This window comes from Drosophila albomicans, unplaced genomic scaffold, assembly GCF_009650485.2.
Source record: "Drosophila albomicans strain 15112-1751.03 unplaced genomic scaffold, ASM965048v2 utg000036l_pilon, whole genome shotgun sequence".
NCBI lineage: Eukaryota > Metazoa > Arthropoda > Insecta > Diptera > Drosophilidae > Drosophila > Drosophila albomicans.
The window spans coordinates 1-23,300 of record NW_026263483.1 but is presented as its reverse complement, the minus strand read 5'-3'; the positions used below and the strand labels follow the sequence as shown (position 1 = coordinate 23,300).

At 37.6% G+C, this 23,300-nt stretch overlaps 2 non-coding genes and 1 pseudogene across 2 annotated transcripts; all 3 read right to left on the bottom strand.

Moving 5' to 3' along the window:
• Positions 1 to 2,064: 2,064 nt before the first annotated feature.
• Positions 2,065 to 9,476, bottom strand: LOC117577485 (large subunit ribosomal RNA; annotated as a pseudogene).
• A 354-nt stretch (positions 9,477 to 9,830) lies between these two features.
• Positions 9,831 to 10,010, bottom strand: LOC117577509 (5.8S ribosomal RNA). The gene has a single exon (XR_004573267.1). It is a non-coding gene; the product is annotated as a 5.8S ribosomal RNA (ribosomal RNA).
• Positions 10,011 to 10,583: 573 nt separating this feature from the next.
• Positions 10,584 to 12,575, bottom strand: LOC117577525 (small subunit ribosomal RNA). Its single transcript, XR_004573276.1, has one exon. It is a non-coding gene; the product is annotated as a small subunit ribosomal RNA (ribosomal RNA).
• Between the last annotated feature and the right edge of the window lie 10,725 nt (positions 12,576 to 23,300).

Below are 23,300 nucleotides of genomic sequence, written 5' to 3'. Positions count from 1 at the left end.
AAAATTTTTTTCTCAAGTTAAATTCAAAATTGTATCTCATTTTATTAATAAACTGTATAAATGATATTTAAAAGTTTATCTTCAATTTTCATATGTTGATATTTTTTGTCAAAGTTTGAACTCATCTCTCGCCACTATATCATATGGCTGCAGTTCAATAAAAAATTCACCAAGTCCAAAAAATCTTTTTCTCAAGTTAAATTCAAAATCTTATCTCATTATATTAATAAACAGTATAAAATGCTATTTAAAAAGTTTTTTCTTCAATTTCATATGTTGAAATTTTTTGTCAAAGTTGAACTCATATCTCATGTCTTAATTTGTGCCACTAATATGATGGCGTTCTTTTGCTACCAAACACATAATTGTGTATGAAATAAATGCATACTTAAAAATACGCAAGTATTCTGTTCATATAGATACATACATAAATGTATATATATATTTTTTTATATCATGCATATTTTTAATTTTCGCCACTAATATGATGGCGTCCTTCTGGCTACCAAATTCATGTAATTGCGTACCAAATAAATGTATATTTAAAATACACAAGTATTTTGTACACATAGATATACCATGCATATTTTTAATTTTCGCCACTAATATGATGGCGTCCTTCTGGCTACCCAAATAAATATATATAACTAACGCTTACTAAATAAATGCATATTTAAAATATACAAGTATTTTGTACACATAGATATACTATGCATATTCTTAATTTTCGCCACTAATATAATGGCGTTCCTTTTGCTACCAAATAAATATATATAACCAACGCATAATAATAAATAAATGCATATATAAAATACGCAAGTATTTTGTACACATAGATATACTATGCATATTCTTGATTTTCGCCACTAATATAATGGCGTTCCTTTTGCTACCAAATAAATATATATAACCAACGCATAATAAATAAATGCATATATAAAATATGCAAGTATTTTGTATACATAGATATACTATGCATATTCTTAATTTTCGCCACTAATATAATGGCGTTCCTTTTGCTAATAAATAATATATACAACTAACGCATACTAAATAAATGCATATTTAAAATACGCAAGTATTTTGTACACATATTATACCTTTGCATATTCTTAATTTTCGCCACTAATATAATGGCGTTCCTTTTGCTACCAAATAAATATATATAACCAACGCATTATAAATAAATGCATATATAAAATACGCAAGTATTTTGTACACATAGATATACTATGCATATTCTTAATTTTCGCCACTAATATAATGGCGTTCCTTTTGCTACCAAATAAATATATATAACCAACGCATAATAAATAAATGCATATATAAAATATGCAAGTATTTTGTATACTTAGATATACTTACTATGCATATTATTAATTTTCGCCACTAATATAATGGCGTTCCTTTTGCTACCAAATAAATATAAATAACTAACGCATACTAAATAAATGCATATTTAAAATACGCAAGTATTTTGTACACATAGTTATACTTTGCATATTCTTAATTTTCGCCACTAATATGATGACGTTCCTTTTGCTACCAAATAAATATATATATAACCAACGCATTATAAATAAATGCATATATAAAATACGCAAGTATTTTGTACACATAGATATACTATGCATATTCTTAATTTTCGCCACTAATATAATGGCGTTCCTTTTGCTACCAAATAAATATATATAACCAACGCATAATAAATAAATGCATATATAAAATATGCAAGTATTTTGTATACATAGATATACTTACTATGCATATTATTAATTTTCGCCACTAATATAATGGCGTTCCTTTTGCTACCAAAATAAATATATATAACTAACGCATACTAAATAAATGCATATTTAAAATACACAAGTATATTTTGTACACATAGATATATTATTTATTTATATATATATAATATATTTATATATTATATAAATTTTCTTCTTATATGCGTAATTGTATAACACATAATTAATAATTATGCATACAATTTTGCATATTTATATATATATAAATATATATATAATATTTTTTTTATATATGCCTTAAACATATATATTTTTATCGAATCGTCAAGCAAAGGATAAGCTTCAGTGGATCGCAGTATGGCAGCTGCTCAACCACTTACAACACCTTGCCTGTTATAAAAGTCGTTTACAATTGATTCAAGGCTTTGTCATTGTATTAAATAATGTTTTAATATATAACTAGCGCGGCACCAGGTGATCGAAGATCCTCCCAATTTACTATGTTATATGTAACATTGGCATCACATCCATCGTCGTCTATTAAATGAATAATAAACTTTTAATGGTTTAGAAGCCATACAATGCAAATTGCCCCTTATTTATCATTGCAGTCCAGCACGGATACGACCTTAGAGGCGTTCAGGCATAATCCAACGGACGTAGCGTCATACCACTGTTCGCTCGAACAAGTATTGTGCCATTGGTCCGTACCTGCGGTTCCTCTCGTACTACGCAGGAATGCTGTCGCAACAACGTTTTGTCATTAGTAGGGTAAAACTAACCTGTCTCACGACGGTCTAAACCCAGCTCACGTTCCCTTGCATGGGTGAACAATCCAACGCTTGGTGAATTTTGCTTCACAATGATAGGAAGAGCCGACATCGAAGGATCAAAAAGCGACGTCGCTATGAACGCTTGGCCGCCACAAGCCAGTTATCCCTATGGTAACTTTTCTGACACCTCTTGTTAAAAAACTCTTTAAACCAAAAGGATCGATAGGCCGAGCTTTTGCTGTCCCTGTGTGTACTGAACACCGAGATCAAGTCAGCATTTGCCCTTTTGCTCTATGTGTGGTTTCTGTCCGCACTGAGCTGGCCTTGGGACACCTCCGTTATTATTTGAGAGATGTACCGCCCCAGTCAAACTCCCTACCTGGCAATGTCCTTGAATTGGATCATACCTGAGTAATTGGAGTTATACCAAATTTTTAATTTAAGAACACATAAATGCACTCTCTCATTAATGAATTTGTTTGCGATTATATAACAAACTCGTGATACTTTGATCAAGAAGCTTGCATCAAAACCCAATACCATAAGATATAATAAATATATCCGTATAATGGCTAGGAAATGATACACGTTCCATTTAATCAAGTAAGTAAGGAAACAATAAGAGTAGTGGTATTTCATTGTCGATACTAAACCGAAATTTAATATCTCCCACTTATTCTACACCTCTTATGTCTCCTTACACTGCCAGATTAGAGTCAAGCTCAAAAGGGTCTTCTTTCCCCGCTAATTATTCCAAGCCCGTTCCCTTGGCTGTGGTTTCGCTAGATAGTAGATAGGGACAGTAGGAATCTCGTTAATCCATTCATGCGCGTCACTAATTAGATGACGAGGCATTTGGCTATTTTTGTAGGAAATGAATTTGCCCACACAACAATGCCATATATGAATGGCACGTCATATGACTGTTTTCCCTTTACTTTGTACACAATAGATGTTGGCCAGTGTAGTTGACTTTCAATGAGGAAAGTAAACCTCGGTGCTAACCCACTCCTTGGCGATATCCAGTATGGAACATGAACGTCTTAAAGCCGCAGACTCCGCCATCTACCACCCTGGTACTGATAATATTGCTATCACCAGCGTTAAAGGACTCCCAGTGCTCTCAGTCGTTTTACCGACCGATAGCTCCAGATGCCCCTCCAGTTTAGCGTAGCAGAAACGATTTTAATGTCCTCATGTGCCCCGATAATCCCGAACCAGAGCCGTTCGTACGTCCTGTCTGTCGTAGATCTCAACCTTACTCTGATGAGCTTGGTCAAGATCAAGTCCGTCAGTCACAACCTGAGCGTCGATCACTATAGTGTGATCTGGTCGGAAACCCACCAGGTCCGGCTTATATATCCTGTTCTCTCCCTGCAGACTTGGTTCAGCAATGACAGAGTAGCCTCTCGTCTCAAGTCCCCGCTTGAGATAATTAGCTACACTGTTGTGTCTAGCCACCCGCCTCCCATGCGTACGATGACACTTCTGCAGAATGTGGTTTAGTGATTCGGGAGCATCACATCCTGCACGACACTGCCTCTCCAATTCGTGCCTTCCCCTCGTGGTACGAGACCGCGTGGGTAGGGCATTTATCCGCAGTTTGATCCCATTCAAATAAGCTTTTCCAGTTAACAAACGCGTGGGTGCGACAACCCACCCGTGTTGCGGAGCATAACGCCCTGCTTCACGGAGACCGCTACCATCAACAGAGGAGTGCAACCTATCCGCCCAGTACGAATCGATCAAAAGGCGTGTATCCAGAGCCGCGTCTCCCGATGCCTTGCACCTATCTCGGGCCCTCCGAATTTCCGCACTAAGGAACGAACTGGCCGTCTCGGATTGCTCGAGGTGGGGCCATTTTATGTTCGTTAGCCTCTGTATGCGCAGCATTGGAGCTGTCCTTCGAACTGAGGGAACACCGAGACCCCCACTTGTGTGGGGGGCATGGAAGAATGCTACTGACACATCCATAGGAAGATCTAACCATTTCCTTACGACCGACCGTACCAGTCTGTCACACTTTCTCAAAACGCCTATTGCCACACTACCAAGGGTTAGCTTGTGATATAGCTGTGGAATGAGGACAGTTCTGAGGGCGAATAACTTCTGCTGTGGCTTCAGGGGGACCGCGATATGATATCCAATCTGGGACCAATGTCCTCAGTCGGATTGTAGCGGGCCCTCCCGTCCGCAGTGAACTGAATGCCGAGATACCTCCACTCCTCCGAACGCTTCAAGCTTGGACACGTGCGCGAACCTACACAGAAGCTCCGTGATTCGATCACAGTACACTTCTGCTTCGGTTGCCCCTTGACACTAACAGTAAAACACTTATTAGCGTTTAGGGTCAGCCCAACGGACGCCAAAAAGGAGACCGTGGTATCCAATAATGCCTGAAGGCCCTTCGGTGTAGAAGCAAACAACACCAGATCGTCTGCGAACGCTGCAGCGTTTGTTTTGGCATTTCCGACACTGACACCAATCTCGTCCGGTAGAGACCTGAGCAACCGGTCGATGACCAAGTTGAACATATGTGGAGACAAAGGGTCACCCTGCTTCACACCTCTAGCAGGGACGAATTCCTCTGATCTCCAGCCTTTACCATTGAGACTAGTGCCACCTCCCAAGTACAAGCTACGTACGTAGTCAACAAAACCCGTTGGTGCACCATACGCGGATAGGGTGTCAATTACCGCTGCGTGAGACACAGAGTCAAACGCTTTGCTGACATCAAGTGTCGCGATATAACACGACGCATGACGTCTATGGTGGTCCCTCAGGATTAAGTCAACTATTGTCGCGTTATCGGCGCAAACCGTCAGTAGGAAGAAACCCCCGCTGACGCGGATCCCAATCGACTGATGAGGCCAATCGAGATGCCAAGATGGCATTGAGTTGTCTAACTATGACAGAAGGCACCGATATCGGACGGAAGTCTTCTGGTCGGGATGCTCTTACCGTCTTCGGGATGAAAACGGTTCGAGCCATTCGGAAGAGTGTGGGTAGTTTGCCGCACCAGAGAATAAGGTTCATTATGCGAAGCATAACACCACTGGGAATACTCCTGGCAGTTCTTGGAGATATTCCGTCCGGTCCGGGAGAAGAAGTCAATGGCACTTGATGCAATTGCAGGTCCCTAGACGTAATAGGTGACCATACCCCCTCAAGCAAGTGTCCCATATGGGGCACGGTGCTATTGCAAGAGGAAAGGCTCTGCTGTGTCATGACTTCTCTCCAGTATGGTTCCATAATCTCTTGGTTTGGCATTACCGACTCGTCGGGTCCTGCAAGCAAGGATCCAATGCATCGACCTTTATGTTTGTCCCAGTTACGCTGAACCCTAGCGAACTGCTGCCTTCTATTTTGTCTCCTATTGCGAGGCTCAGGAAAGACTCTCGCCGAAACCGGACCTTCGTTTCGATTCGGAAAAATTTCCAGGAGATAGTTAGACAAACACTGGAGAGTTGCTTCTTTGCCCGAAGTCTGCGCTCCATCAATGATAGATTGCAGAACCTCGACTCTCCACGATCGATTACATCCCACAGGGCCGAAGCCCCGCAGTATCCGCATGAGGACGTCGTCCGAATGTATCGATGGTGTGATTGGAACCGACTCTGACATTGAAGAAGAAGACTCAAGCCCACTTATACTAGGGCGGCGCGTAATGGTTTGTGGTTCACTAATTTCGGGGATAAGAGCCGCTTGCCCTCTTAGCTGCTCGATTTTTGCCTTATAATTATCCCTCTGTCGACACTTTTTAATAGCATCGACGCTGCGTTCTGGAAAATGCAACGCCAGCTTTTTATTAATGAACCTCTCGCCATTTGCTATGAGCTCAAGTTCCTTCCTCGCCATCATGGCCAATTCTTCCTCACACCACCTGGTTTTCACGTCAACACGCGTACGAAGCTCATCAAGCCTGTCTTTGTGCTGACGCGACATGTGGACGCCTAAACCGGTCTTTGTTCCAAAAGATCGGCCGCATTCCACACATAGATGTCCAACAACTGGATTAGCATCTACGTTCCTTCCCTGATGGGCTCCTACGGATGCCGTAGGAGAATTCACTGAATAACTTTCAGCTATCCGAGGCATGTTATTTAAGTTTGCACCATCAGTTTTTCAGGACCATCGGGTGGTAACCCAATGGCCCCTTTCGCCGCTCATATTCGCTGCTGCCGAAACTACATCGGTCCAGCACCCGGAGGACACCACGAGGAGGCCACAAGTTAAGTGGGGCACATGTTGCCTATGAGTCGACTTGATCTGACTAACGAAGGACGGTAGTCCACTTGCCATTGCTGATAAATGAACCATTATTCCCCTTCTGCAGACCCATTGATCCTCCTTAAGAGAGTCATAGTTACTCCCGCCGTTGACCCGCGCTTACTTGAATTTCTTCACTTTGACATTCAGAGCACTGGGCAGAAATCACATTGTGTCAACACCCGCTAGGGCCATCACAATGCTTTGTTTTAATTAGACAGTCGGATTCCCCAAGTCCGTGCCAGTTCTGAATTGATTGTTAATTGATAATCGTTATAATTTAAAAGAACTAGCTGGTTGCCCAACTAGTATTCTTAAAAATTTTAGCAAGAAAGTTCCACAATTGGCTACGTAACTAAACTATCCGGGGAACAAGAAACTACCATAAATGATAGAAACTCTATTTACCCAGAACGAGCACATAAACCATGTTATTGTTTCCCAATCAAGCCCGACTATCTCAATCTTCAGAGCCAATCCTTATCCCGAAGTTACGGATCTAATTTGCCGACTTCCCTTACCTACATTATTCTATCGACTAGAGACTCTTCACCTTGGAGACCAGCTGCGGATATTGGTACGGCCTGTTGAGAAGTTTGCGTGTCCCCACCATAAATTTTCAAGGTCCGAGGAGAAAATATCGACACAACAGTATATGTCATGCTCTTCTAGCCCATCTACCATATCTCTCTGCGAAAGACTTCCATGGTAGTACGGCTATAAAACAGAAAAGAAAACTCTTCCGATATCTCTCGACGGCTTCTTTATGGTCGTTCCTGTTGCCAGGATGAGCACGAGGCCCATATTTAATAACAACGGATACTCAACAGGTTACGGAATTGGAACCGTATTCCCTTTCGTTCAAAATTATTCAAGTTTTTTAATTATGACAAAATATAAATTTTAGTTACTTTTTTTTACTTGAAAATTTTCGGCTTTCGCCTTGAACTTAGGACCGACTAACTCGTGATCAACCACTGTTCACACGAAACCCTTCTCCACTTCAGTCCTCCAAGGTCTCATTCGATTATTTGCTACTACCACCAAGATCTGTACCAATGACGGCTCCATGCAGGCTTACGCCAAACACTTCTAAGCACACCATTGTACCTTCCTACTCACTAAAGTTTCAAAATTTATATTACAAGTAATATAAATCATCTACTTTAGCGGTAATGTATAGGTATACAACTTAAGCGCCATCCATTTTAAGGGCTAGTTGCTTCGGCAGGTGAGTTGTTACACACTCCTTAGCGGATTTCGACTTCCATGATCACCGTCCTGCTGTTTTAAGCAACCAACGCCTTTCATGGTTTCTGAATGAGTTGTTAATTTGGGCACCGTAACATTACGTTTGGTTCATCCCACAGCGCCAGTTCTGCTTACCAAAAGTGGCCCACTGGGCAGAAAGTTAAGGTTCTTACCCATTTAAAGTTTGAGAATAGGTTAAGATCGTTTCGACCCTAAGGCCTCTAATCATTCGCTTTACCAGATAAGATTATTTTATACAACAGTTAAATGCACCAGCTATCCTGAGGGAAACTTCGGAAGGAACCAGCTACTAGATGGTTCGATTGGTCTTTCGCCCCTATACTCAATTCTGACAATCGATTTGCACGTCAGAACTGTTTCGGTCTTCCATCAGGGTTTCCCCTGACTTCAACCTGATCAAGTATAGTTCACCATCTTTCGGGTCACAGCATATATGCTCAAGGTACGTTCCAGTTAGAGGCATAAATAATATAAATATTATTATACATAACTATATAGAACGCCCCGGGATTGCGTTAATCAACTATAAATAGTTAAAAAACTAATCCCAATAATAGTCAAGTTAATTACGCTATTAGGTTTATATCCCAATAACTTGCACATATGTTAGACTCCTTGGTCCGTGTTTCAAGACGGGTCCCGAAGGTATCCTGAATCTTTCGCATTGTTAATCATACAAGTGCTTATAATAAACATAAAAATCAATGATAATCATGCCATTATATAATTCCGAAAAATTAACGCACTGTACTCATATAATCTATCAGCACTTTATCAAATTTTTGAAATTTATTTTATGTTAAAATGCAAGCACTCTAATTTAAATAAACTCTTATCAAAATTGTTTGATAAATTCCATACATGCTAATAGATTACAATGTCCTTATATGGAAAAAATGCACACTATCGTTATAATATTGATTAAATATTACAATTCTAATGATGAATTTTCCATAACGGATATTCAGGTTCATCGGGCTTAACCTCTAAGCAGTTTCACGTACTATTTAACTCTCTATTCAGAGTTCTTTTCAACTTTCCCTCACGGTACTTGTTTACTATCGGTCTCATGGTTATATTTAGTTTTAGATGGAGTTTACCACCCACTTAGTGCTGCACTATCAAGCAACACGACTCTTTGGAAACATCATCTAATAATCATTAACGTTATACGGGCCTGGCACCCTCTATGGGTAAATGGCCTCATTTAAGAAGGACTTAAATCGTTAATTTCTCATACTAGAATATTGACGTTCCATACACTGCATCTCACATTTGCCATATAGACAAAGTGACTTAGTGCTGAACTGATTTCTTTTCGCTCGCCGCTACTAAGAAAATCCTTGTTAGTTTCTTTTCCTCCCCTAATTAATATGCTTAAATTCAGGGGGTAGTCCCATATGAGTTGAGGTTGTTTAATTACACTTATAGACAATTCTCTGCCTATTTTGAAATATACTATTTTTTTCTTGAAGGTCCATAATATTCACAAAATTATTCTTTATACCATATTCGTTAATAAGAGGCAATTCTAGTTTATAAAATAATATATTTTATGCTAGACATTCCTCAATATTATTTGAAATGAATAAAGAACATATAATTCTTCAAATTTCTCATGCAACAGAGTTTTAGTATTTTCATTTATTAATTCATATTATGAATATCTTAAGCGAGAACTTTTTAGATTCACACTTATATTATCCAATAATATACAATGTGCTTAAAATTCCGAAAAATTTTAAACAACTTATTTAGCATAGTCTTACAACCCTCAACCATATGTAGTCCAAGCAGCACTAAAAAAATTAATTAAAGTACATAACAGCATGGACTGCGATATGCGTTCAAAATGTCGATGTTCATGTGTCCTGCAGTTCACACGATGACGCACAGTTTGCTGCGTTCTTCATCGACCCATGAGCCGAGTGATCCACCGCTTAGAGTGATACAATTTTTTTTTTATTTCATTACGTCAAGAATATTTTTATTGAAAGAAATTAAAAATACACCATTTTTACTGGCATATATCAATTCCTTCAATAAAATTTTTTTTTTTTATACCTAAATAAATGTTGCGAAATGTCTTAGTTTTACATAATCGATAATAATAAGATATATGACAAGTATATTTTAGCTAAATTTATTTATTATGATCAACATATGTAAAGCGTTAACCTGCAAACAGGTACAACATTGTTTTTCTTTAGGTGTTGCGAACCAATGTATGCGCACTGGAATATGCACAATACATTTTGCAACGCATGTATATTATGGTACATATACACGCAGTTTTTTATTTTATCCAAAACACATAAAACACTCTTAATACAGTATATAATAATAATAATACATGACAAACGGTTTTTAGCTAATTTAAATTATTATATGTTGCATAATTGTATCTCATATGATTGAATAAAATATTTATATTTATTAGTTACATAATTTATTAAATATTGCAATTCCCTAAAAGAGAAAAACAAATTTAATTTATTAACGGTTAGATGCATTAAAACAATAATGATCCTTCCGCAGGTTCACCTACGGAAACCTTGTTACGACTTTTACTTCCTCTAAATAATCAAGTTCGGTCAACTTTTGCGAAACAACCGCAACACACAAGGCGTCACAGTGATCACGTCCGGAGACCTCACTAAATAATTCAATCGGTAGTAGCGACGGGCGGTGTGCACAAAGGGCAGGGACGTAATCAATGCGAGTTAATGACTCACACTTACTGGGAATTCCAAGTTCATGTGAACAGTTTCAGTTCACAATCCCAAGCATGAAAGTGGTTCAGCGGTTTACCCGGACCTCTCGGTCTAGGAAATACACGTTGATACTTTCATTGTAGCGCGCGTGCAGCCCAGGACATCTAAGGGCATCACAGACCTGTTATTGCTCAATCTCATTATTGCTAGACGCAATTTGTCCATTTAAGAAGCTAGTGTCCTTATAATGGGACAAACCAACAGGTACGGCTCCACTTATATAAACACATTCAAACACAATAAACATTTTACTGCCACCATGAATGAAGGCTATATAAGCTTCAACACCATAATCCTGAAGATATCTATTTAATATATTTGAGTCTCGTTCGTTATCGGAATTAACCAGACAAATCACTCCACGAACTAAGAACGGCCATGCACCACCACCCATAGATTCGAGAAAGAGCTATCAATCTGTCTTACACACTTATGTTCGGACCTGGTAAGTTTTCCCGTGTTGAGTCAAATTAAGCCGCAGGCTCCACTCCTGGTGGTGCCCTTCCGTCAATTCCTTTAAGTTTCAGCTTTGCAACCATACTTCCCCGGAGCCCAAAAGCTTTGGTTTCCCGGGAAGCGACTGAGAGAGCCATAAAAGTAGCTACACCCAATTGCTAGCTGGCATCGTTTATGGTTAGAACTAGGGCGGTATCTGATCGCCTTCGAACCTCTAACTTTCGTTCTTGATTAATGAAAACATCTTTGGCAAATGCTTTCGCTTAAGTTAGTCTTACGACGGTCCAAGAATTTCACCTCTCGCGTCGTAATACTAATGCCCCCAAACTGCTTCTATTAATCATTACCTCTTGATCTGAAAACCAATGAAAGCAGAACAGAGGTCTTATTTCATTATCCATGCACAGAATATTCAGGCATTTGAAGCCTGCTTTAAGCACTCTAATTTGTTCAAAGTAATTGTACCGGCCCACAATAACACTCGATGAAGAGCACTAATGCAGGTTTTAAATAGGAGGAACATATAAAAAAGTACAAGTACCTAATTATATATAAGAACTCCACCGGTAATACGCTTACATACATAAAGGTATAGTACTAACTACAATTGTAAGTTGCACTACCCGTATGAAGCACAAGTTCAACTACGAACGTTTTAACCGCAACAACTTTAATATACGCTATTGGAGCTGGAATTACCGCGGCTGCTGGCACCAGACTTGCCCTCCAATAGGTCCTTGTTAAAGGATTTAAAGTGTACTCATTCCAATTACAGGGCCTCGGATATGAGTCCTGTATTGTTATTTTTCGTCACTACCTCCCCGAGCTGGGAGTGGGTAATTTACGCGCCTGCTGCCTTCCTTAGATGTGGTAGCCGTTTCTCAGGCTCCCTCTCCGGAATCGAACCCTGATTCCCCGTTACCCGTTGCAACCATGGTAGTCCTAGATACTACCATCAAAAGTTGATAGGGCAGACATTTGAAAGATCTGTCGTCGGTACGAGACCATACGATCTGCATGTTATCTAGAGTTCAACCAGTGTAACGATCTTGCGATCGCTTGGTTTTAGCCTAATAAAAGCACACGTTCCAGAAGGTCCGTGTTTTAATTGCATGTATTAGCTCTAGAATTACCACAGTTATCCAAGTAACTGTTAACGATCTAAGGAACCATAACTGATATAATGAGCCTTTTGCGGTTTCACTATTAATTCGTGTGTACTTAGACATGCATGGCTTAATCTTTGAGACAAGCATATAACTACTGGCAGGATCAACCAGAATAATGTTCATTTCATTATGTAAATATATTTAAAATATAATTACATAAATCTTCAAATATGTAAAATACATGACAACTCACAAATATTTTTGAATAACAAACGATAATATTCAATAATTGTATATATATATATATGTTATACTTGACATGTACTATACGAATGTGGCCATAATTAGATAGCATTCACGTTCGCTAGTTATAATTCACAATTGTTTATATAAATATATATACTTATATATAAAATATATATGCATATAATCGTTCAAAAATATCATTTTATTTCAACTTACTAAATATATTATATCACACATGCATATTTATAATTTAAATTCAATTAATTGAATAAAAAAATTATTTTATTTTGATGACAAATTGATAATTTTATCTAATTCTGCATTTACGTGTAGACAATATTATATTAGTAAAAACCTCCGTCCACAATAGTGTCCTAGAGGATTTTTCAATTATTCACAAAATATTAATTCTTTAGCTACGAAACACCGTCTTCTTTTGAAAAAGACATTTAATACATTATATGCTTATATAATAGTAATAATTATATAACCATATAATAGTATCAATTTTTATATCGGATGAGACTAATAATTAATTAATAATAACATAATTATTACTTAATATGCAAACTGAAATATATGCATCCAATACATATATACGTGATGAGCACACACTGCCACCATGTATAGGTTTTCAGTCGCGATCGAACTTTCGAAGTGAACAGACGTGCCTCCGTGTGTGCTCCGTGTGAGAACCATAGAAACCTATAAAAACATTACCGACAGAGACGGAATTTAGATTTCCCTGTGTGGGATCATAAATGCAACAAAGTGCGAATAATTTAGTGACAGTGACACTCTTAATATTGTGAAAAATCGAGTTTTTCCAATTGCAAAAAATAACCACGTGCGTGGAAAATTTCCAAGCTTTTGAAGCTATCGAGCTTTAAAGCTTGATCACAGCTGTTCGAACTTTACCCAAGTCGTGAGCCGCTGCGTGAAAAAGTTCCAAGCTTATAAGACTCTAAAGCTAAAAGCTCGGTATCAGCTTTTTAGCAAAGTCGCGAAACATCACTCAAGACACGAACCATCGAAATAGCAAAAACATCAACGCTATCCAAGTCACGAACCATCGATATAGCAAGGACACAAACGCTGTGTCGGTGTCAGCTGTTTAGCAAAGTCGCAAACATCACCCAAGACACGAACCATTGAAATAGCAAAACATCAACGCTTGGCGCGAATTTCGAACTCCTTCAAAATTCGAATTCGCGTCAGTTTCTCACCATGAGCTGGCAAGCCCAGCCGCCTAGAAAGAAGGGCAACATCAAATATAAAAAATAGTGACTCCAGCGACTCCGAGCCTGGAGAAATAAAGCGCAAGAATGCCAAAAAAGCCGATAAGGAGGACAAGGCCAGCACCAGCGAGGCAGCCAGAGCTGCATTAATAAGCAGACTTAAAAATAACTCATTCGGAATCCTATCTGAGGACGATGATGAAACAGATTCTAGTGATGATTACGAGAGAGACACCAGCTGCTCCTAAGACATCCCAAAAAGCATGACCAAGAGGAAAAAGCACCCAAGGAGATCAAGCCACCGCCAATCTTCATCCCGGATGTAACCAGCATCAAGGACCTATCCAAAGCCATCTCTGGCGCCTTAGGCAAAGATGTAGAGGTCACATACAAAGCCAGCCAGAATAACTTCATTCGAGTCATGACCCCCAACAAGGATGCCTTTACCAAACTAAAGACTTTCTTGAGCGATAGTAAAAATAGATTCCACACCTTTCAACCCCGAGATGAACGCGCCTACCGGGTGGTCATCAAAGGCCTCCACCACTCGACCGATTTGGAAGACATCAAAGAGGGACTCGGCCGCCACGGGCACAAGGTCAGGGATGTCCACAATCCCAATAAAAGGGGTACAAAGAAGCCTCTAAACCTCTTCTTCGTAAGTCTGGAGCCGGCCAAAACAATAAGGAGGTATACCAGATCAAACGGATATGCAGCACCATGGTCACGGTTGAACCGCCGATCAAATTCAACGATGTCCCCCAATGCTACCGCTGCCAGGCCTTCGGGCATACCCAAAGATACTGCCACCTCGACCATCGTTGCGTCAAGTGTGGAGACGAGCACTCCACTGCTGAATGCAAAAAGAACGCCAGTGAACCGGCTTTCTGCCTTAACTGCAAGGGCCCACATGCGGCCTCATACAAAGGCTGTCCAGCTTACAAGAGAGCGAAGAGTGTTTTTGCCCCCAGGCAGGCAACCTCACGTTACCAGCCGCCCCACCTCAGCAAGATCGACCCCAACGCAAGCAGAATCGACCCAAATGTTAGCTATGCCAATACAGCAAGAAACGCTGCCCCACAAGATAACATCCTACATCCCAACGCCAACTTAATCCCACCAAGCAATTCCCTTGACGCGGCAATGGCCAGAATGGAGGCCATGTTTGAGCGCATGATGGAAAAGGTCATGAGTCAAATGACCCAAATGCTTGCTACCGTTTGCAAATCATTATGCAAACGGGATTAAACATAACGATCTGGAACGCTAACGGCCTGATTAAAAGCCGGCCAGAAGTGGAACACACTTTATCCACACACACAACACAGACATACTCCTCATCTCCGAAACTCACTTCTCCAATAGATCATACATCCGACTTCACGGGTATGACATCATCCACGCTGACCACCCTAGCGGCAGAGCTCATGGCGGAGCGGCAATTATTATTAAAGCGGGCATAAAGTACAACGAGCTGAGTACCTTAGAGGAAGACTGGGTACAATGTGCCAAAGTCAATCTGCCCAGCCCACAAGGCGACCTTACAGTCGCCGCGGTCTACCTCCCCCCCAGACACAGAGTATCAGAAAGGCATTTTGATCTGCTGCTGAGCAGTCTGGGTAACAGATTTCTAATTGGGGGCGATTTCAACGCAAAGCACCGATGGTGGGGATGCCGAGTCAGCAACCCTAAAGGAAGCGCACTACTTAGGTGCATCCAGCGCAGGAGCATCGTATGCCACACCACAGGAGAGCCCACCTACTGGCCAACAGATCCGACCAAAATTCCCGACACCCTGGACATGGCCCTCTCCAAAGGATTTGATAGTGCCAAAGTCTCGTTGTCTTCTAACGCGGACCTTTTCTCCGACCACAGCGCAGTGGAACTGCGGCTGAACCTCCCTGCACTGAGAAAAGCTGCACATCCCAGGATGATCAAGAAGAGCACGAGACTGCAATCCTACAAAGCCTGGCTAACGGAAAATGTCAACCCAGTGCAAGATCTTACCACCACTGAGCAAGTGAACAACGCCATCGACGAGCTCACGCAACACATGCACAACGCAGCAGCACATGCTTCCCCCAGAACCCCAATCTCTCCCAGACTACCAACGAGGGTCCTACACCTTTGGTCTTCAGAGATCGCCTCGCTAGTAGCTGAGAAGAGACGGTTGCGACGAGTATGGTTCCTATCCAGAAATCCTAGAGATAAAAGGGTATTTAACAGAGCCGCAAAGCAGCTTAAGGATAAGCTCCTAAAGCTCAGGCAGAGCTCGTTTGAAGAGTTCCTGGCCAATGTTGAGCCTGGAGACCCACAGCACAACCTTTGGCAGGTCACTCGTCATATAAAACGACCTACTAAGAGAGTTGCTCCAGTCCAGCGTGCTAGTGGCGCCTGGTGCCGCACAGAGCAAGAACGAGCTGAAGCTTTTGTGGAGCACCTCAGCGAAGCCTTCAAGCCGATAATAAGATGCACCGACCTGGATATCTCAGCTACGCAACGTGCCCTACAACTATTAGATGAAAACACCAACAACAACCAAGAAGAGCTAGCTATGGTCTCGGTGGATGAGGTCAAACTTGAGATCGAGGGACTCAAGACGAATAAATCGCCGGGCGCTGATGGCATTGAAGCACTGGCTGTTAAGCTTCTTCCCCCTCCCTGCCTACAACTCCTCGCCAACATATACAGCAGGTGCTTTCAGCTAGGACATTTTCCAACCATCTGGAAACGAGCAGAGGTAATTCTTATACCCAAACCTGGCAAACCTGAAGCCAATCTTGGCTCTTATCGTCCGATAAGTTTGCTGTCGATACTCTCCAAAATACTCGAAAGAGTATTTTTGCGCAGAGTATTGCCAGTGCTGGAAGAAGCTGGGTTGATTCCGGATCACCAGTTTGGCTTCAGGCGTTCTCACTCCACCCCGGAACAATGCCACCGTTTAGTCAAAGTGATACTGGACGCATTCGAGAGAAGAACTACTGCTGCGCCGTAATGCTTGACGTGAAGCAAGCTTTCGACAGAGTCTGGCACCCAGGGCTACTGCTTAAGCTTAAGAGAAACCTGCCTCAACCCCATTACGCATTTCTGCAATCTTACCTCGACAACAGAAGCTTTTATGTCAGATGCGGAGATGCGCGATCTACCACAAAAGGTATCGAAGCCGGTGTACCACAAGGTAGCGTCCTAGGCCCTCTATTGTACACGTTGTACACAGCGGACATGCCTACATTTTTCAACGAGAACCTATTGGTTGCCACATACGCCGATGACACAGCCTTCCTTGCCACAGCAGGAACCCCAGAGGATGCGTCGGAAATTATTCAAAATCAGCTAAACACCATCGAGCCCTGGCTGCGGAGGTGGAACATCTCGGTAAACCCTGAGAAGTCCACGCAAACCACATTTGCACTCCGCAACGGCAATTGCCCGCCTGTCAGTCTCAATGGGGAATATATTCCCGAAAATCCCACGCCCCAAAATACCTGGGCATGACGCTTGACAGGCGGTTAACATGGCGCACACACATCCTAAGGAAGAGAAAGCAGGCTGAAGAGAGGCTGAAGCAATTCCAATGGCTCATTGGAAGACGCTCGAAGCTTAAAAGCAAACTTAAACTGCTTGTCTACAAAACCATCATTAAGCCAATCTGGACTTATGGCATCCAGCTGTGGGGCACTGCCTGCAAATCAAACTGCAGGAACATCCAAAGGCTGCAGAACAAGGCTCTGAGAATGGTCTCGAACGCTCATCCTTACCATGACAACAGCACCATCCACGAGGTACTCAGGGTTCCCTGGGTAGAAGATGAAATTCGAAAAGTGAGCACGAATTACATCAATAGGCTCCATAACCACCCAAACACATTGGCCATCAACATCTTGGACAACAGCCAAACCGTCAGAAGACTTAAAAAGAAAACACCCCCTCGACCTGCCCATGGAGGATGATGATTAGCCCTCCAGAACCCTACCAACCATCTCTTGTGAGAATTTAATCGACAAGGCTGGCTCAAAAAATTTAATTATTGTCCGTACCGACAGATTTTAAATAAATAATTATTGACGAAAAAAAAAAAAAAAAAAAAAAAAAAAAAAAAAATGTATAGGTTTTGTGACACGTTTTCTACAATGCTCTTATTTTATTTAGTATTACCATCTAACGTATCTTTTTGTTGCACTAATTTAATAATACAACAGTAAAACTTCATTATTTTTAACTTTTTTAATCATATTGCCTTCTATATGATTATTTTCATATATTATATTTATATATGACTTATGCCGGCAAGACTCACTCCTCCATATACATAGTCATATATATTTCACTTGTGAAATTTTTCTCATATGACATGCCTGCTCGACATCACCACCCCTATATAGGTTTTGTGACACGTTTTCTACAACCAGCTCATTTTACTAAGGTATACCACCTAATGTATCTTTATGTTGCACTAATTTAATAATGCAACAGTAAAACTTCATTATTTTTAACTTTTTTAATCATATTGCCTTCTATATGATTATTTTCATATATTATTTATATATGACTTATGCCGGCAAGACTCACTCCATATACATAGTCATATATATTTCACTTGTGAAATTTTTCTCATATGACATGCCTGCTCGACATCACCACCCCTATATAGGTTTTGTGACACGTTTTCTACAACCAGCTCATTTTACTAAGGTATACCACCTAATGTATCTTTATGTTGCACTAATTTAATAATGCAACAGTAAAACTTCATTATTTTTAACTTTTTTAATCATATTGCCTTCTATATGATTATTTTCATATATTATTTATATATGACTTATGCCGGCATGACACTCCATATAAATAGTCATATATATTTCACTTGTGAAATTTTTCTCATATGACATGCCTGCCCGACCTCACCACCCCTATATAGGTTTTGTGACACGTTTTCTACCATGCTCATATTTACTAAGGTATACCATCTAATGTATCTTTTTGTTGCACTAATTTAATAATACAACAGTAAAACTTCATTATTTTTAACTTTTTTAATCATATTGCCTTCTATATGATTATTTTCATATATTATTTATATATGACTTATGCCGGCAAGACTCACTCCATATACATAGTCATATATATTTCACTTGTGAAATTTTTTCTCATATGACATGCCTGCTCGACATCACCACCCCTATATAGGTTTTGTGACACGTTTTCTACAACCAGCTCATTTTACTAAGTATACCACCTAATGTATCTTTATGTTGCACTAATTTAATAATGCAACAGTAAAACTTCATTATTTTTAAACTTTTTTAATCATATTGCCTTCTATATGATTATTTTCATATATTATTTATATATGACTTATGCCGGCATGACACTCCATATACATAGTCATATATATTTCACTTGTGAAATTTTTCTCATATGACATGCCTGCCCGACCTCACCACCCCTATATAGGTTTTGTGACACGTTTTCTACAATGCGCTCATTTTACTAAGGTATTACCATCTAATGTATCTTTATGTTGCACTAATTTAATAATACAACAGTAAAACTTCATTATTTTTACTTTTTTAATCATAGTTGCCTTCTATATGATTATTTTCATATATTATTTTTATATATGACTTATGCCGGCAAGACTCATCCATATACATAGTCATATATATTTCACTTGTGAAATTTTTCTCATATGACATGCCTGCTCGACAGTCACCACCCCTATATAGGTTTGTGACACGTTTTCTAAATTCACACATTTTACTACTTACCAGCTCATTTTATTAACTGTATACCATGATATATGTATCTTTTTTTCTACAATTTTCATATGTTGAAATATTTTTTGTCAAAGTTGAACTCATATCTCGGTAGAACCTCATATCATATGGCTGCAGTTGATATAAAAAATTCACCAAGTCCATCAATATTTTTTTCTCAATAAATTATAAAATCTTATCTCATTATTTTTAATAAACAGTATAAAATGCTATTTAAAAAGTATTTTTCTTCAATTTTTCATATGTATTAAAATTTTTTGTCAAAGTTGAACTCATATCTCGGTAGAACCTCATATCATATGGCTGAAGTTCAATAAAAAATTTACCTGCCCGAAGTCCAAAAAATTTACCAAGTCTAAAAAAATTTTTTTCTCAAGTTAAATTCAAAATCTTAATTCATTTTATTAAAAAACTATATAAAATGATATATAAAAAGTTTTTTCTTCAATTTTCATATGTTGAAATTTTTTGTCAAAGTTGAACTCATATCTCGGTAGAACCTCATATCATATGGCTGCAGTCAATAAAAAATTCACCAAGTCCAAAAAATTTTTTTTCTCAAGTTAAATTCAAAATCTTATCTCATTATATTAATAAACTGTATAAAATGATATTTAAAAAGTTTTTTCTTCAATTTTCATATGTTGAAATTTTTTGTCAAGTTGAACTCATATCTCGGTAGAACCTCATATCATATGGCTGAAGTTCAATAAAAAAATTCACCAAGTCCAAAAAATTTTTTTCTCAAGTTAAATTCAAAATCTTATCTCATTATATTAATAAACTGTATAAAATGATATTTAAAAAGTTTTTTCTTCAATTTTCATATGTTGAAATTTTTTGTCAAAGTTGAACTCATATCTCGGTAGAACCTCATATCATATGGCTGAAGTTCAATAAAAAATTCACCAAGTCCAAAAAATCTTTTTCTCAAGTTAAATTCAAAATCTTATCTCATTATATTAATAAACTGTATAAAATGATATTTATAAAAAGTTTTTTCTTCAATTTTCATATGTTGAAATTTTTTGTCAAAGTTGAACTCATATCTCGGTAGAACCTCATATCATATGGCTGCAGTTCAATAAAAAATTCACCAAGTCCAAAAAATTTTTTTCTCAAGTTAAATTCAAAATCGTATCTCATTATATTAATAAACTGTATAAAATGATATTTAAAAAGTTTTTTCTTCAATTTTCATATGTTGAAATTTTTTTTCAATGTTGAACTCATATCTCGGTAGAACCTCATATCATATGGCTGAAGTTCAATAAAAAATTCACCAAGTCCAAAAAAATCTTTTTCTCAAGTTAAATTCAAAATCTTATCTCATTATATTAATAAACTGTTTAAAATGATAATTAAAAAGGTTTTTTCTTCAATTTTCATATGTTTGAAATTTTTTGTCAAAGTTGAACTCATCTCTCGGTAGAACCTCATATCATATGGCTGCAGTTCAATAAAAAATTCACCAAGTCCAAAAAATCTTTTTCTCAAGTTAAATTCAAAATCTTATCTCATTATATTAATAAACTGTATAAAATGATATTTAAAAAGTTTTTTCTTCAATTTTCATATGTTGAAATTTTTTGTCATAGTTGAACTCATCTCTCGGTAGAACCTCATATCATATGGCTGCAATTCAATAAAAAATTCACCAAGTCCAAAAAATTTTTTTCTCAAGTTAAATTCAAAATTGTATCTCATTTTATTAATAAACTGTATAAAATGATATTTAAAAAGTTTTTTCTTCAATTTTCATATGTTGAAATTTTTTGTCAAAGTTGAACTCATCTCTCGGTAGAACCTCATATCATATGGCTGCAGTTCAAATAAAAAATTCACCAAGTCCAAAAAATCTTTTTCTCAAGTTAAATTCAAAATCTTATCTCATTATATTAATAAACAGTATAAAATGCTATTTAAAAAGTTTTTTCTTCAAATTTTCATATGTTGAAATTTTTTGTCAAAGTTGAACTCATATCTCATGTCTTAATTTGTGCCACTAATATGATGGCGTTCTTTTGCTACCAAACACATAAATTGTGTATGAAATAAATGCATACTTAAAATACGCAAGTATTCTGTTCATATAGATACATACATAAATGTATATATATATTTTTTTATATCATGCATATTTTTAATTTTCGCCACTAATATGATGGCGTCCTTCTGGCTACCAAATTCATGTAATTGCGTACCAAATAAATGTATATTTAAAATACACAAGTATTTTGTACACATAGATATACCATGCATATTTTTAATTTTCGCCACTAATATGATGGCGTCCTTCTGGCTACCAAATAAATATATATAACTAACGCTTACTAAATAAATGCATATTTAAAATATACAAGTATTTTGTACACATAGATATACTATGCATATTCTTAATTTTCGCCACTAATATAATGGCGTTCCTTTTGCTACCAAATAAATATATATAACCAACGCATAATAAATAAATGCATATATAAAATACGCAAGTATTTTGTACACATAGATATACTATGCATATTCTTGATTTTCGCCACTAATATAATGGCGTTCCTTTTGCTACCAAATAAATATATATATAACCAACGCATAATAAATAAATGCATATATAAAATATGCAAGTATTTTGTATACATAGATATACTATGCATATTCTTAATTTTCGCCACTAATATAATGGCGTTCCTTTTGCTACCAAATAAATATATACAACTAACGCATACTAAATAAATGCATATTTAAAATACGCAAGTATTTTGTACACATATTATACCTTTGCATATTCTTAATTTTCGCCACTAATATATGATGACGTTCCTTTTGCTACCAAATAAATATATATAACCAACGCATATATAAATAAATGCATATATAAAATACGCAAGTATTTTGTACACATAGATATACTATGCATATTCTTAATTTTCGCCACTAATATAATGGCGTTCCTTTTGCTACCAAATAAATATATATAACCAACGCATAATAAATAAATGCATATATAAAAATATGCAAGTATTTTGTATACATAGATATACTTACTATGCATATTATTTAATTTTCGCCACTAATATAATGGCGTTCCTTTTGCTACCAAATAAATATATATATAACTAACGCATACTAAATAAATGCATATTTAAAAATACGCAAGTATTTTGTACACATAGTTATACCTTTGCATATTCTTAATTTTCGCCACTAATATGATGACGTTCCTTTTGCTACCAAATAAATATATATAACCAACGCATTTATAAATAAATGCATATATAAAATACGCAAGTATTTTGTACACATAGATATACTATGCATATTCTTAATTTTCGCCACTAATATAATGGCGTTCCTTTTGCTACCAAATAAATATATATAACCAACGCATAATAAATAAATGCATATATAAAATATGCAAGTATTTTGTATACATAGATATACTTACTATGCATATTATTAATTTTCGCCACTAATATAATGGCGTTCCTTTTGCTACCAAATAAAATATATATAACTAACGCATACTAAATAAATGCATATTTAAAAATACACAAGTATATTTTGTACTCATAGATATATATTTTATATATATATATATAATATATTTATATATTATATATTTCTTCTTATATGCGTAT